Below are 17,025 nucleotides of genomic sequence, written 5' to 3'. Positions count from 1 at the left end.
CCTCTGCATACTGCTGCCGTCTATATCAGTCAACGATGAATATTCATGAATCACAGTGTCATGACATGCTCTGTAATTGGCAGCAACATTAGCAATGACACTGCTGGTATCAAGTCCCTGCATATTCATGTGGTGGGGTAATATTTTCTCGTGGTGCTGTTTTTTTTCTCTCTCTCCCTCTCTCTGCTGAAAGTGAAAATGTATTCTGAAGCTGCAGGTGTCCTTGATGCCACAATCAATCGCTGGCTGGATCGTGCCCCTGCGAAAATCAGACAAACAGTTCGTTTCTTTCTCATTCTCTTTGATTAATATCATATCTGAATTGTAAAAGGCTGACAGGACTGTAAGTACTGTCTAAGTGAATCTCTTTGTAGTACTTATCAATATGGAATCCTATCGGTGATTGCCCCTGCCTATAGTGTGATTTTAAAATATCACTAATAAGAAGTATTGATTTTTTTTTTTAAATCGTCATTCTAGTGCTTATGCTTTCTAATGATATAACTCACAGTTTGTCTCTGATGTAAGTTGTTTGAGGTGTGAGTAGAGTCTGCAGCTAACATAGACACAAGCCCGTTCACAGAGGTTGTTCACTGATAGTGGGCACACTGTGGCAGATTTTCTTATTGTGCTGGAATTTGCTGAAACTCCATTTCGGCCGCACTAAAGTGTCCTAGAATGGATAATGAGGGAATTGGATGAAGCTTTGCCTAAGCTGCAAAGCTTTCTCCTCAAAGCAGCTCGATGGGAGGATTTCCTTCTCGTCGTGGCTTCAGTCTCGTGCAGTGCACCATCCAAACGGTGGTGGGAGGAGGAAGACCTGGTTCTAGAGGAACAGCCAGAGTGGAGTTGATGACAGGGAATTTCAGATGCACCGCATTTGTCGTGTTTTTAGTATTCGGATCCTTTTCTAAAGTAGACGTACGAATAAAACAATGTAAAAATACATCACAATTAAAGGTCCTGCTTTCACAAATCCTGCATAAGTAGAAGTACACAGTATATTTAGCAAAAATGTAATGATGTAAAACATCAAGCACAGTACACTGGTAAATATTCTTACTTACTCTCCTCCACCATGTTTCTTTTGTAAGTCAAACTTTGGAATGAAAAGCAAAGAAGAAAAACTACAGTCTATATATTCTGAAATGCATCTGAAGTGCCGAACACAGTTTGTTTCAACAATGGATCACTTAGACTGAAATCTTCTTTTGCCTCTTTTTCTTCCCCCTGTGATCACCAGGTGAGCTGTATCTGCACATAGCAGTAGGAGGCTTGGCATTCCACAAGGAGGAAACAGAAATTGCTGTCCCTGCTAGAGGAAGATTTATTTTCTCGATATCACAGCCAAAACTCAACTGGAAGAATTGCGAGAAAAAACAGGTGAGATTCTCCAAAATGTCGCAGAGGAATGATAAGTGATCTGCTGCGTTGTCAGCAATCTTTTAATAATAGAATAAAGGAGATTGTTGAATAAAAATGTAGAAAGTGGGGTGAAATGATTCATTTTAATCCTACTTTTTATATTTCAGCATTTGCAAATTAGACCAGGCCTGTTTGGTGCAGATGTTATTTTTAACACAGTTGTCCCCTCATGGATGGGATACATAATTAACTGAAGTTATGCTGCATCCTCTCTAATATTCCCTATTTTTGTCTAATAGATGGTAGATTGTATTGTGCATCTGTAACGTGCACATGACAAACGGCTGCAGTGAACTTGAGAATTGGCGTCATTTGTCATTTTCTGCTTTGTTTATTTCAGATAATCCGTTGCCATCATTTTCTTTACCAACCTCAAGTTTTGCAATTAGTCAGCTTCGCCCGTGTCAACGTGCCTCGGTACAGCTCACGTGTGTGCCACATGCAGATTTCGTGATTAATCTCAGAGGACAGTATTTTTGAAATGTTATTGGGTGTGGAATATAAACAAGCACGTGATGTATTGTTTTTTATTGCTTGATGGTGTCTGACAACTTTGTCACAGAAAATGCATGGCTCCTTTCTTCCTAAATCCATCACGAGGAATGTAAAGACATATGCATAATAATGAAACACATTTATTAATATGTACTGTCCCCTGCAGTCATATGACAATGAAATGGATGACTGGTTTTCTTTTTGCATGGATGCTATAGGCCCGTGTGTCGCATGTGGTGGCAGCTGAACAGGTAAAAAATGGTGGATGAGCTCTCATCTGGACCAGCACCGACGTGAGTTGCTTTTGTCCACTGGTTTTAGCAGAAAGAGCTAAAGTTCATTATTCCTCATTGTGTTTAGTCCACTGGTTGTTTCTGGGACCTTACCCGCTAAGTACTGCTTGTATTAACACCTATACTTCGCCGGCTTGAGTAGACCGTATGACTGGATTGTATGTTTAAAGATAAGCTTAGTGATATAATATATATATATATATGGATTATTTTAACAAAACCCATGAAAATCCCAAAACCAATGATGACTTTATCCTAATAAATTGTCTCTGTGCAGCGAGAGTCTGATGTATCTCATTCCTCTGCACCACAGAGCTCCAGTTTTGTCCAAATGCTTTTTCAAAACACACCAGTGAGCCACACAGTTGCTGTGGATGATTGCTTCATTATGATAAACATGGCACATTAGTTTATTTTGAGTCAATTCCACATATAAATTTGGCTGTACAAAGTCAAAGCTGTTTTTTTGGAAATTGTGTATCAATTTAAAAAAAAATGAAGCTATGTATGTTTTTAAAGACTTTACATCTTCTGTAGGAATTAATGGTCAGAGGCTCAGTGGACTAAAGACATTGAAGGGGAATCAGAAATATGGACTGAGGGTTTGTTGGTTTTGATCTTTTTTTGTCATTTGTTGACAATATGAAATATAGAGAATGAGGTGAATACTGCCATTTCACAGTGGTAGAGCTTGTTGTTCTTTAATTGTTTTTTTTTTTTCATTGATAATGAATAAAAATCAAGTTGCCAGCTTGTGTAAAAGGAATGTGTGAGCAGATAAACACAAGCGCCATTGGTTTTGTGAAGAGCCTTTTGACAGGATTTTTCATGGCGGACTCTTGTTCAGCCCCTGCTTGTGACCACAAATGGGCATTCTCCATCCTGATGTTGCATAACCTCCTTGCCATTGTGATGGAGCTGCTTCCAAGCCGTCTCTCTGGGGCTCGATCTGTAAGGCGCTCCACATGTCTGCTATGAAGTTTAGAGCAGCAGCATGTTTGGACTGCGAGGATTTCTCTCCATAACAAGTATGTGGGCATTAGTCCAATCACCAAAAAAAAAAAAAAAAGAATATGATAGTTTTTATTGTCCTCCAATGAGCAAGAGCATCCTCTTGTGGTTACCATCACATACCAAATCAATTATCCATGCTGCTGGTTGGAGGCTTTCTTAAATGTGTTTTGCCCCTTTATTTACTCGAGTTGTCTAATGGTGGTGTAGAGGGGGTTTTCAAACCCTCTTCTAATCCTCCGTCATTCTTCCTTTCTTCTTTTCAAAACTGGGATTTGCAGACCATCTGGGAGTGCAAAGAAGCTTCTAATAAGCAAAGAGTGAGTTCAATGTTTTAATCAAAAGCTATAAAAGTCACATGATTTGTCCCAAATGCATTTATCAAACGTGCTAAAGAAAAGTGAGGTTTTCTAGACCTCCGTTTTCTGGATTTAGTTTCTGCAAGCGTCTCTTTTCTAAACATACTCTTCCTCTTTTTGAGATTCATGCTGTCATACTGGTGGAAATGATTGTTGTTTTTAACCAATGGAATATGTATGGCTTCACAATATTGTTCTAGTCATGAATATTACAGTGGAAGGTTGTGCATATGCGAATAGTATCTTGATCCATTCTAAGGATTTGGGACAATAAGTATCCAAATGTTGATGTGCTTCTTTGGTTCCCATTGTCAGATCTCAAAACTGCCCCTGTGCCGGGAGACAATTTCTCATCAGGCACCAGCAGCCGCAGCAGCAAGCTCATTCACGGAGGAGTCCGATATCTACAGAAAGCCATCACGAAATTGGATTACAAACAGGTAAATGCTTCATTTTTTCTCCGCAGCTGACACTTATCCGCAGAATTCCTGGTCCCTCTGGTCATATTGCTTTATTTACCCTCCCGTGTTCATTTTTCATGCACGGGAAGCAGTGACATGCTTTGCCTTGAATGACTGCCTGCCTGGAATTTTCTGAAGTTGTTTTAAAGAAATCTTACAACTTAGCAGACCCCTGTTATTATCGTACAGTGAATTAATTCATGAAATTATCCCTCGGTAATGGGCGGAATGACGCCCATGTGTCCTCCTTTGTCTGTGAATTGTTTAAGGCGAGTCGCCAAGGTTCAAAGTGAAATGTCACCATTTTCTGTTACATTTCACCGTATTTGAGAAATCTCATTATTCCCAGCTTGTGTTTTCTTTAGAAGCCTTATTTTGCTATCTGTATGAACATATGCGGGTCCTGGAGGTGAGCAGCAGAAGAGACCAATTAGTGTGATTGCAGGAGTCGCAACTGCCTAGTCAGCAGCTCGACAGTAAAATGTAGGCTGTGCTACATGTCTTGGATGAAACAGAGGGCAAATTAAAGCAACAGTGTTTGGAGCCAGGAACTTACTTACTTCACTGTCACAATAATATTTTCCCCCAAAACCCATAATCTCATTCAGGTCTCAAAGTCACCACCACTAACTAACAAAACATCGGGAAATTAAATTTCGGTTCTTTATTAAAGAAATGAAATGTTCTCATACCAACGGGACAAGGTAAACTCTAATAGGTCATTGCTGTCATTCAAATATGCACACAGATTATGTTTAATTTATTACTTGAACTACCCAGATAAAGGCTGAATCAAAGTTTGAATTCAAATTTGAGGTGCAACAACCCCTTGATGAAGTCATTTTTAAGACAAAGATGCTAAAATTGAACCATTATTCTTATATGATAGTTAACTGAATATTGTTTGGTTTTGTGTTATTGATTGGACAGGGAGAAAAAAAATAGAAGCCACCTTGGACTTAAGGAAACTGCCCTGGACATTTTTCATGGTTTTCTGACACCTTATGGATCAGTAATCAAAAGATCTATTCAAAAATGAAAATAACATTTATTTCAACCCATTTTATTGCTGACAAATTATCCATTTCATTTCTCCCCTTTCGCGAATGATCGTGAAACTGACTGTTTATTCCAGTTTGTTGATTACATCGGTCGCTGCGGGTGTACAAGTAAAATGTACTGTATGTTATCCCCCTCATTCTCCCTACTCTCTGATCATTTTTCACCTCATAAACCAGAAGGAGCAGTAAACCTTTCCTTTGACAAAGGCATGGAAGTTGGGAAGATGGAGAAGTTCAGCCGAATGGTAGTAAACTTTACAATCACCTTTGGGCTGAGGGGTCCATTCAAGTGTAAGGGAGAGGGAGAGTGGTCCATGGCGTCTCTGCACCATCTCGCCTTTGCTCTCGCAGACTTGGGTGAACTCTGGGGCCTTGATTTGATTGGTGCAGCCTTGAATCATAAGCTTTAATTGTGCCTGACATTTAAAGCTTCTCTCTGGTATTTAAAGCACTGTACAGGTGTGGCTCATTACTGAGAGGGGGGATCGGAGATTTTCTGATTTCCCTCTCATTGCTGATCTGTGGCAGCGTCTTAACTCATCATGCTGCCTGTCACCATCGCAGAACCTCTTACCCACTCGCACAAAGCCATACGACCTAACTATCAGCAGTCAAAGCGGAGTTCAGCCCTATCATAAAATGATGGGCCCCATTTTTTTTTTTCGTGCTGCAAACACTGTCATAGAGCAGGAAGCTGACGGCAGTATCACAGGGAATGAAAGAGTCGGACTCTGTTAACTTGTGATCCACTGCACATGCTCAGATTCACATGCACAGCAAAGTGGTCAGAGCCGTGGTTTATTAAGATGCTCAAAGCCTGAATTCTTTACTTTCTTGAGCAGTATTTGATATTCTGTGCACATTATAATGCGCCGTTAAAGTATACAGTATGAAGCAATTTGTGCTGTGTTAAAAATTGTAGCACTTATCACAGCTTGAGGTGCTGGTAGGAGCAATCTGACTGCAAATTGTAGAAATCTAAATCTGTCCTATGATGTGGCTCGTGTGACTGCAAAAGTAGTTTTCTCTTTTCTTGTGTGAACAACAAGTGGGAGAAATGCATTTCACTTTCAGAACACCAGATATTTTTTCTGCATTCCCTTTACATCCGTACCTCAAACATACTGCAAACACTTTTAAATTTGAAAAAATAAAGGTGTATATTGTGTTGAGACCATCCCAGAAGAGACGTCTTGATCAGTGTGTTCTGCACCAAAAAGAAAAAGTATAATTAAATACAGGTTTCCAATTATTATTGGTCAATAATCATGAATCTTTTTCCAAGTTTAACATCTTGTGTCTCACACAGCCATGTAATTGCTGTCTATGTGAGCGTAAACAAATGAGAAACAACATTTTTTGTAAAACAGAAAATAGCCAGTGGGCATCGCGTTCCAACCAGTCCCAGGATCCATCTTTCTCCAGGCCATATGTGCCTCGTGTTGGCATCAGAAAAACAAAGCATATGTTGATTGTTAGCCAGGGTGTACATAGCATGTCCTGTTCACTCAAGGTCTCCCTTGTAGCTGCAAACTCCCAACTTTGTTTCTCTAGGCTATCTGTCAGACTTCATTTAGTATTTGAGGATTTGTGGATTCCCATGTACTGCAAAAAGGCAACGCACTGCTGAGGGAATACGGCCACTATCTGAGCAGTGATCTGTCAACCTTATTCATTTAGAAGAAGTAAGTAGGAAAAGGGGGACTTTTACATGAGCTATTTATATTTGTTCGGTTTTATACCGGCCGATTTTTAAAAAAATATATATATTTTTTACTTCGCAAAAGCAGGAAAATAAAAAAATTAAAAAGAGGAATGTTTGGGTAGAACTTTATTGCATTAAAAATTATGAATTCTATCATAGTTAATGTGGAAAGAACATATGGATAAAATAGTAAAAGAATTAGACTATTTACATGTATTTAATATTTCCTCGAGCTGTCTTTTTCCACCCCTTATCCCATACGCAACTGGGTACATTATGGCAGTGACATTTTCCGTCCTGACCTTCTTTACTGGGGATCGGGCTTTGACTGCTCGGGTTCATCTCATCGGGATTTTTCAAGCCATCATGGTCAGATAGTTTCAGCGTGTAGACATCATTTAGCCTTAGAAGACGTAGTCTTTGCAAACATATAATTTAGTAAGAAATGACAAACAGGTTGTCAGACTCCATACATATAAATCATGCTGACAAATGTTCTCATCCTGTTTAACTCACAATATCCACAGTTCATTCTGTATAATCGAAAATGTTATGTTATGAATACGAAGCTTAATTGTTTGGTTTTTTTGCAGTTCTGCACTGTATTTAAACTTTTGTACTTTGTACTGAAATATTGCGTCTTGTGTCTTCATGTGCCATTCAACTGTGCCCTCCGTCATTCTGCTGGAGGAGTAATTGACAAAACCATCTGGGATAATAACTCCTTCTCCCGCTGTACCTGTAACAATTTAATTGGACAAGTCAGCCCAGCCAAGCATCTCTGGCTCTATGACTGGGAGACATGAAATTCATTGTCATTATTGTCCCTGTCATTTTGCAGCATTTTGTCCAGCCGCAGAGTTCCTCTCACTCCACTGAGTTTTGTACCTCCAGGAGGCTGGAACGAGTGGTGGTGTGAGCTGAGCCGAGATGGGAGGGAGAGGAGGGGGGAGGCGGTGCTCCCATTCCTCCAGGGAGCTTTGATGCTCATTTAGCTTTGGTCTGTCATTCCGCCATTTTGGCTTTTAATTGCTGATGATAATTATCATCATCATTATTGTTATCTTCATCAGTGTGTCAGGTTATTATAGCCGCGATATGCTGTTCATTCATAAATCCCGCACGGTGCTGCAATCTGACTAATCCTTGAATTCCTGACATCTAATGTAGTATTAATGCTTCTGTTCTTCGCCCGGTGCCAATCGGTGACAGGCCACACAGAGAGCTGTGAATCACGGGGTCAAAGGTCATCAGGAGGCTCAGCAATCACTGAGGATCAGCCACTGCCTACTGGTGCCTAGCCCCTCTCTAGCCTGAGCCGCGCTACTCGTGTGTGTGTGTGTGTAGCAGCACACACACCACCGGTGGCACAAGTTTGCTACCCATCTACTGTAATGGTCACATTCACCCAACAGAGATGAAGAAGTGGATTCCATGGTCTTCCTAATACATCATGGCAGGGTGCATGCTCTTGTATGTAATTCATTCTAAAATGTGGCCTTTAAATCTGTTGTTTTCTTGTTGGTGTTTTTTTTTTTTACTTTTTGCCTTCAACATATTTATTTATTTTCCGTCGTGGGGGAATGGCTTGGAGCATGCCGTAGCATTAAGCAGAGCCCACCAGCTAGCTAGCCTCAAGTCGCTCAAACGTAAAATAAATCAGGGCACAAAGGACCCCCGCTCATTCCTGCAAAGTAGCAACATTTTCCCTGGCCAACAATGAGGACTTGAACTTCCCTGGCAATAACAAATAGAAAGAAAGTCACCCGAGACACCAACATTAAAAGTGATTAATCATCTCTATTCTCTCTCTACTTTTGAAGCAGGGGATTGTCCAGCAATAAATCTTCAAAGATGTACATAAGAATCACTTCCTAATGAAACCAGGCTTTGTTCATTTGTCACCTTTTAGACCCTTTCATTTAAATTACAAAACTTGTGACCTTGTGACTCTGAATATAGATCTTTGGTATTTTGGAGCTGAAGAGGGATTAATCCATAAATCTTGATACTAGATTTCTCTGTTCATTACGAGGGATTCTGCCAAAAGTATCTTCAGCTGGAGAAGCAGATCAGCTGCTGTCTGGAGCTATTTACACTGACGTGAATATCGAGAGAGAGAGAGAGAGAGAGAGAGAGAGAGAGAGGGATTGTTTTCAGTGATCACTTGACGTGGCTTTCTTTTTTAAATGTAGTGTCACTGTTTATTGTTTTTATTCCTGTCTTACTTTTCAAAAATTTGTAAAAGGAAAAGAAAGAAAGAAAGAATGAAAATTTGTATTTTGTGAACAAGTATGTGAAATGCCATAAAAAAAAATATATCTTAAGAGTAACTGAGCCTTCTCTAAATACCACACTATGATATGTTAAACATAAGGGCATAAAAACAACAGTCACTGTCAATCAGCTCCTGTTGTCCTTGTATATTTAAGGCTTTGATGCATCTACTCCTTATTCCCACATTCCCTGCTTCTTTCCGAGGACCAGTTTTCCTTCCCAGTGTAGAAGAGGGGAGGGGCGGGGTTGGTCGTGGGCCCACACTCAGGCCAAAGGGGCCACTGTGGCTTTAAGTGTGCTCCTTGTGTGGCCGGAGCAGCCATCGCACTGATGCAAAGTGACAGGGACAGATGTGACATATCGGTTCCGACACACTTCCATACCACCAGTCACAGGCTCGGGGTGACTCACATCCCCCTGCTCTGGTCCTGTCCCCCCGCTGCAGGACAACACGACGATGCTCGAATGAACCTCGCCATCGCCCTCACTGCTGCCAGGTATGGGGCTGCCATAGCCAATTACACTGAAGTGGTGCACCTACTGAAGAGGGCAGACCCTCAGACGGGGAAGGAGAGGGTCTGCGGAGCACACTGCGGGGATGTGATCACAGGTAAATCCAACAAAAGCCGCTTCCTTCCCTCCTGCCTCACTCTATTCCCACTCTCTCCCGCCGTCACAACAGGGGCAGTCCCAGCACCTCTTACTCAGTGCTAGTTTGCACATAGTCATTGCACATCTAATGCAGCGGCTTTTAATATTTCATAAGTGTTTTATAGTGTGGAGGGCTGCTTCAGATCTTGTAGGAAGGAACATAAGACAGAATTAGTGTACTCCAAATGGCCTTACTTACCTTTTAAATGTCATGCATAGGGCCGGCTTTGGAAGAATAAAGCAGTTAAGGGTAAAAGATGGTATTCTGAAACATTTCATGAATAACCAAGATTTGAGGGTCTCAACACATGACCACCCCCTGATGTTTTAAAAGACTGAAGTGTGCTCTTGCAGGAGATGTCTCACTTTAATAATGTGAGAGGACGGGCTCATAGGGAGGGCTTAGACTGAAAGGATAATAAAACCAGTTTTGATGTCCCTTTTTTGTTTGTATTTTTTATTTTCATTTTTTTGTTTTTACTTGCAAAAACGAACCACATCATTCAGTTTCTCCCCTTCCCCTCTCTCTCTCTCAATAGTGGCAGCATCACATGTCAAATTAGAAAGGGTAGTCCGTCATTCACCTTGTTTTCAAAACAGATCATTTGCCATCCTCATGGTATCTTTGGATATGCGTCCCATTATATATTGTAGCTCGTCAACATCAGGCATCACACTAACAAACATTTCCCTTCCACAGTTTCCAAAGGATCCCTCAGTCACTGCCACCAAGCTACTCTGTGACACAAAGAAGCAAGAGGGAAATTAGGTATGTCTGTTTCCTATTAATTACAATCCTGGGAAGTCTCCCATGGACACACTCGAGCCACTCTATTACGGAGAGAGAGGGGGGGGGGGGTGTTCGCTGATAAATTAATAATCCGGCTTGTCACAAGCCACAGATGAATAGCCCCTGGTGATTGATGCTGTTTTCTTTCATAGGGCAGGAATTTGATGTCAGAGCCAAATGTGTTATCAATGCCACGGGACCTTTTACGGACGCGCTGCGGAAAATGGATGATCAGAAGAACCCCGACATCTGTCAGCCCAGTGCTGGGGTGCCCATCGTCATCCCAAGCTATTACAGGTAACTAACGGTGGGCCCCTACGTCTTTGTCACTGTATCACCTGCTCCTTAGCGCTGCCGTCTCATCAGTTCATTAGCCAGCACCAGCAGAGAGTATGCAGCCTCTGGCCACAAACACCAGGCTATGTCTGGCAGCTCTGATGTTCTGGGTGGCTCAGAGCAGGTGCCTAGTAGAAATGTTAAACCACAGCAGAGGAGTGTTGTGTAATATTTTGTTAACTGTAAGAGAAGATTTACATCGTCTGTGTGCAATGTAGAGGTCCAGCCTGATCAAACATCATTTCCTCTTGTGGCGGTTGCAACCATGCTCTGATTGGATTTCCTCACTGCCCCGACCAGGGCTGGGATTTCTGCTTTCTTGTTGATGCATGTTATTTGTATTTGCAAGGCAGGAAGGCTACTCCCGTGACCCAGCCTTCCCCCTCAGCTATGCCTGCGTTAAATTGAGTCAGAGCCACATGTATGTGTTTTAAACAGGACAATATGTGCACCCTGGGTTGCGGCTAAGGGAGCAACGGCTGGAATTGAAACCAGCTGAATTAATCTCCTGGAAACAGCGCTGACAGGAGCCTGATTATGGGGTGTCCCTTCAACCAGCCCGGCCCGCTCGTGCCCTCCCCTCCCCAGCAGACCAAAGGTTAATGCAGTCTTCTTGTTTGTTCCCCTCCCTACCCCTGCACCCGCCCATGCACATAAGACACACACACACACCTCTAGTCCTGGAGCTCCTGGAGCCCGTCGCGTCATCTTCTTAACCTGGGAGAGGATGCTCCAACACACCCACACACAGCAAGAGCCGTCCCGTGGAGGAGGAGGACATTGACTTCCTACTGACTAAAGTCTGCAACTGCCCAGCTGCTGAGCCAAGACACACAAGGTGATTATCACACTGATATACAGACAGTTACCTGGTTGGGTGCTGTTATGCAGGTGGGTTTTTTTTATTGTTTTTTTTTTTTAGGTGTGGAATCTACAGAACTAGAAATCTGTTTTGCTTAGATCAACAACAAGTTGTCCTGTCCCGTACATGACTGTGCGTCTGCGGTAAATCTCTCAGTGTGTTGGTGTACGCAGAGAGCAGCTCTGATGTCAAGGTGTAACTAGCACAACAACATCAATGTAACATTTCTCACAGGAAAAAAAAAAGAGTCATCACTGTGCGCTTACACTTGCGGCACTATAGCCTGGATGTTTGAAACAGACCTAATTCATAACAGCCATTTATGATAATAAATACACGTCCAACAATCTCACCCCCCCCCCCCCCACCCCCCACCCCCCCCACCCGATCCACCCACCCTCTCTGATTTACAAATAGCTGATAGAGCAAGCAGCTGACAGAAATAAATGAGCTAATCTGATGGCTGTGTAGGACTTCCACCAGATATTAATTCATCAGGAGGTCACAGAGTGCAGACAGATACAAATTCCTGCTTTAATTATGTATGGGAGCTGTGCTGGAAGCAGGAGACACCTCCACTACCAGGACTATTTCTCAGAGCAACTTTATGAACCCCTTTGATTCCATTGTCATTTTGTTTTCCTTTAGATATAATACATGTCCCTCCTGTTTTCCCCAAACACTCAGGACAAAATAGATTTTTCCCCCCTTTATAGAAATGCTTCCACATGAGACATTTGATAATGAACAAGTGGAAAAATAACCTTTGCCACATTAAATTATATTGTTTTCGATTTGCAATTTTTATGAGGCCTTCCTGGAGCCTGTTTGATGTATTTTGTTCCCACTCGGAGACTCAAATGGCCCTTGCCGACTGGCAGGCTTATCACAACCCACGGAGGCTTTATTGAATGAGTGACCAGTGGGTATCTAAACAGAATGCAGGGCTATTGATTTTGGAGAAGTGGTCTAATTGTTTCTAGTAGACAAGGGCTTGTCCCGATTATTTGATTGATTAGCGTGATACTGGTCTGCCTCCTCATCCTCCTCCCCTGGCCAGTTAATAGCACTGTAATCCCAATACGCTGCTGTATTTCTAATCCATCATCATTATCATGGCTGTACTCAGCACAAGATTAGTCCATGAGGGATTTTTCCCCCCTTTTTTTTTCTTTCTGCATTCCACAATATTAGCTCCGCCATCTATATGCTAAAGGATAGAGAACTGAGGAAAAAAATCCAGCTGATACAATTAGTTGGATCTACTGAGAAGTGTTGGGGATGAAAAAAAAACGTTTTATTACCACATACTTTCAAAATGAATGACATTTTAGCATGCAAAACTCACAGATGGTGAACATGATAAATATTATATCTTACATACACTCACAGAGCTTCTAGTGTGGTAGTATAGACTCTTAATCTTTCTTTTTTTCCCTTTACTACCTCAATAATCATCTCATGGCCCACAGATTTGTTTTGTGACCCTTTGGATTGGTTCAATTCATGGTTTGGGAACCATAAGACTATGGACTAGAGTACCTGACTGTACAGTATGTACAGTAAGTAAAACTAGGCACAACTTAACCAACCACAGCAGTAAAATGCATTTAAAGTAAATGCATTTAAAGAGGCAGACACGCCTGGCTGTGGATGTTTTGACTCATTCATATTGCCCCCGTTTGATCCCTGATCACGAATATTTGATGAATGATTTTGATAGTTAATGATTTTGTAATTAATTATTCATTTTCATTTTAAGTTGTCTTCTACTCTGTTAATTGTGCTGCCGTCTGTCTTGGTCAGGATGCTCTTGGAAAATAAAATACAATTAAATGGAATGCAACTTGCATATTGATCCAGCAGTAACAATCTAATAATGTAATATATGATAATATACCACTTTCAATCACTATTAAGTATATTTCAAACATATATGACTGGTGGTATGGAAGTGTGTCAGAATTGTAAATATGTTTTATGCGCGTACTTCAGTAGGATTTTCAGTGCAGTATTTTCACTTTGCGGTATTGGTACTCATCCTCAAGGAAAGGCTCTGAGTAGTTCATCCATCTCTATAAGAGATAGAGAATAAGACAGAGAATTGTTTGTCGGGGATGTGTCACAGTAGTTCTCCAGTTCAAGCCTCAGACTACATCTGGCTTTAGGCAGTGTGGCCACAGACGGCAGGGTGACATGTGGCGTATGTCTGGGCGAGACCCTGGTAAAAGTCCAGTAGTCACAAAATGAGCAGAGCAGAGCCCCGAAGCCTGAGAAAAGAAAAGATAAAGGAAGGGGACGGGGACGGGGGGAGAGTGTGGGGGGATTTAAGTGTGAAGTGATGGAGCGAGTAGCCGTGACTGGCGGAGTCCATGCGGTCTCCGTCCTTGCCTGTGGTAGTGCCTGGGCCGGGGTCTTCACTCATTTGTCTAAGAACATGGAAGGAAGGGGATGGGGGAGTGTGAAGAAGGGTCATACCAGAGGGGTTTGTCACATTGTGTGGAGGTGACACCTCAGAAGACCTACTGGCCTCCATAGTGGACAGCCAGTGTCCCCCTCGGTCCTTCCCTGAAGGCAGAGCGGGACTCCATGTCTTCTCACAGTCACACCAGAGTTTCTGCATGTCTAGCAGCAGATCTCTACTCTACTGTACTCGGTTTGACTTGACTGGACTCTCAACGACAAGCACATCTACAGAGTCTCTTTGTTCGGCTCCTGCTGCCTGCCTGAAGTGGACTCTTCTCTGTTTTGGTGGTAAAATCTTTCCACACCACACAACAGTTCCATTCCCCAACCATGAGTCAGCCGAACAAAGGAGGCATCAGTGTCGCTGACTGAGCCTCTGGAATTAAAGAATGAAAAAATAAAAATTTCTCTGAATATTTCCAGTCCAGTATTTAAGTCCCCACATCCCAAGTAACTTCCCTTTTTGTTCAGTGTTATAATTTACGTTCAAATTCGACAAAGATATATTGTATTCATCCAGCTATACACTGTACTGATTTGTAAGCATTCAGTAGATGTGTTAGTTGAAACTTTTCACCCATTAAAATAATCAATTGGACTGTTGAATGCATGGTGCCAGGTCTTCCAGGTTAATACAGCTCAAGAGACGTTGTTAATCATCCATAAGTTATATTTTGAACAACTATAAACGTGCATTGTCTTCATCTGCTATGCTTTTTATTGCCCATGCGAGGCCTTCTGCTCCACAGCTACTCAGCTGTCATAAATGTTTAAAAAATGCCCTTTGATAACGAGTTTGTCATTGTTTTATTCAGAAATATCAACCGGCCCATTACAGTGGCAGGTATTTTTTCAATCAATACACAAAAGCGTATTAATATTTAATCCTTTATATGTCACTACGATACAAGGAAAAAGTGGATTGTTGAGATGCAGCAGCTGGAACTCATTTATTTCCCTGCTATAGCAGAGAAGACAGGAGAGACAAGTCACGTCAGGGGTGTGCATGTGCACACGCACAAACACTCTGTGCATTTATCTGCAGGATTTGTGTGTCTGCATGCCGTAGGTATCCACATATTTGCACGTCTGTTTGTGCTGTCTTTGTCTGAGACAGAAGAGGAGACGTCTTGGTGCCCTGGAGTGTTTTTTTGTCCTCGAGTCATAAAGCCAATTTCCTATGGCACTATGTCAATAGAGCACTCACGACGTCGTTGACAGTGGACCCTGTGCTTGTTAATGCAGCACCAAAATATTTTATTGATTCTTTTTGTCTCACATCCACTGACACTAATTATAAAGGAAGTCTTTATATGTTACTTGTATATGCATGAAATAAAGAAAAAATAAATTTGGTTGAGAAAATCAATTTTTTTTTCTCATGTTTGACCATTCAAACAGTCTTGCATAATACCCAAGAATCATTGCAAGTCCTGCATTTAGTCCGACACCGACAAAAGAATTTGTTAGACTTAATTTGCTTTATCAATATCCGGATTATTGAAACAGTTTTGGGTGATGACCTCGACAATTTCCTATCTGCTGATCTGTTTGAAAACTAAAAAAAAACCAACATAAAAATACTTCGCAGGTTTTTGACTTGGACTGATGACACATGCATATACGTAGGTGTTGGACAGTGAGTGAACGAGCCACCGGTTTTGTGAGAAGTGAACAGATCTCCTCGAGTAGTAACAGAGCCTGCTGTCATCCTGCATAGTGTCCCTGTCCTCCTGACAATACGCCCATATCACCAGGACAGTCCGTGGCCATGTTAGACTTCAAATGAACTGTACAATGACCTGCAAATGACAAGCACAGAGAGTTGCAGCCCCCTGCGACTTTGGTGTGAATAAGTTTTAACCCTTGGTTAGTGCGATAGAGGCGAAGAAAGCATAATCTATGATCCCAATGTTTCTGGAATGTTTAAAAAGGTCAATATGCTGATATTTTTGACAGCGCTTGACCTTTTGTGAAAAAAGTAACAAAACCATTGGAATTGAAATAACTTCTTTGTTTAGTTCTGGCACATAATGTATCACAGTCAAAGCATGCCGTCTCCCTGCAGCATCTGCCCATGAGTGACTTGACTGTTAATCCAGCGTATTGATCTAATATCAAAAGGTGCTATTTAAATGCAACATAATTCCCCTGGAGCCATGATCTGTCAGAAGGCTCCGTTTGGGAACTGGCTGAATAACCAATGCCCGTTTTGTCTGTTCGCTATGTCCAGGTGGCTCAACATCTGGCCCAGACCTACAGAGGTATTTCCTCCAAGGTGGTCGAGAGGGCTCCTACAACCCAGGAAGAGTTGGTGAGTTTATTTATATGGCGCCTTACAAGAGCTGACATCACAAAATGCTTCACGATAAAAGCCAGCGACAGATATTGTAGACATGAAAAAGTAAAAATCGAGTAACTCTTAAAAGGAGAGAGTTCCCACGTTTAGGAGCCATGATCTAGTTGTCAGCCTGAGTGGAGAAAGAAGTCGGGATCAGAGGACGTCAGACACGTCGCTCAGCGGTGTTTGTTTCAAAGCAATATTGGGGTAGCGTCAAAAAACACAAAATCAACACTGTATCCCACAATCTCCCGTCCACCAGACTCTTCACCTGTAACTTCCTGTGGGAGTAAACAGTTTTGTTTGATAGTATGGAGCAGGAAAGGGCGTTCACAGGTTCTTAAAAGTTCCAGGTTGGGAGTCAGAAAAGTTCCCGCCGTGGAAACGAGGCTCGCTGTGTACAGTACTATGAAGGTGTACAGTATGTACAGCCATTGTGGCAGACACTGCTGGGCTTCCTGAGCATGAGCAGAGAGCAGATGAGGCTCTTCC

The 17,025-nt window shown here is 41.9% G+C and overlaps 1 long non-coding RNA gene across 7 annotated transcripts in view; it reads left to right on the top strand.

Annotated features, from left to right (window-relative positions):
- Window positions 1-17,025, top strand: part of LOC124850981 — a 146,711-nt gene that overhangs the window by 77,494 nt on the left and 52,192 nt on the right. For all 7 annotated transcript variants that reach the window (XR_007032075.1, XR_007032072.1, XR_007032073.1 and 4 more), the window contains exons 5-14: window positions 1,244-1,383; window positions 2,139-2,213; window positions 2,751-3,241; window positions 3,506-3,544; window positions 3,899-4,023; window positions 9,533-9,697; window positions 10,439-10,507; window positions 10,681-10,825; window positions 11,523-11,702; window positions 16,426-16,506. This is a non-coding gene — a long non-coding RNA (uncharacterized LOC124850981). The remainder of the gene's footprint in view (window positions 1-1,243; window positions 1,384-2,138; window positions 2,214-2,750; window positions 3,242-3,505; window positions 3,545-3,898; window positions 4,024-9,532; window positions 9,698-10,438; window positions 10,508-10,680; window positions 10,826-11,522; window positions 11,703-16,425; window positions 16,507-17,025) is intronic.

Source organism: Scophthalmus maximus, chromosome 14 (assembly GCF_022379125.1).
Source record: "Scophthalmus maximus strain ysfricsl-2021 chromosome 14, ASM2237912v1, whole genome shotgun sequence".
NCBI classification, from domain to species: Eukaryota; Metazoa; Chordata; class Actinopteri; order Pleuronectiformes; family Scophthalmidae; genus Scophthalmus; species Scophthalmus maximus.
The sequence above is the reverse complement of the archived record's forward strand: the minus strand, read 5'-3'. Positions and strand labels throughout refer to the sequence as shown.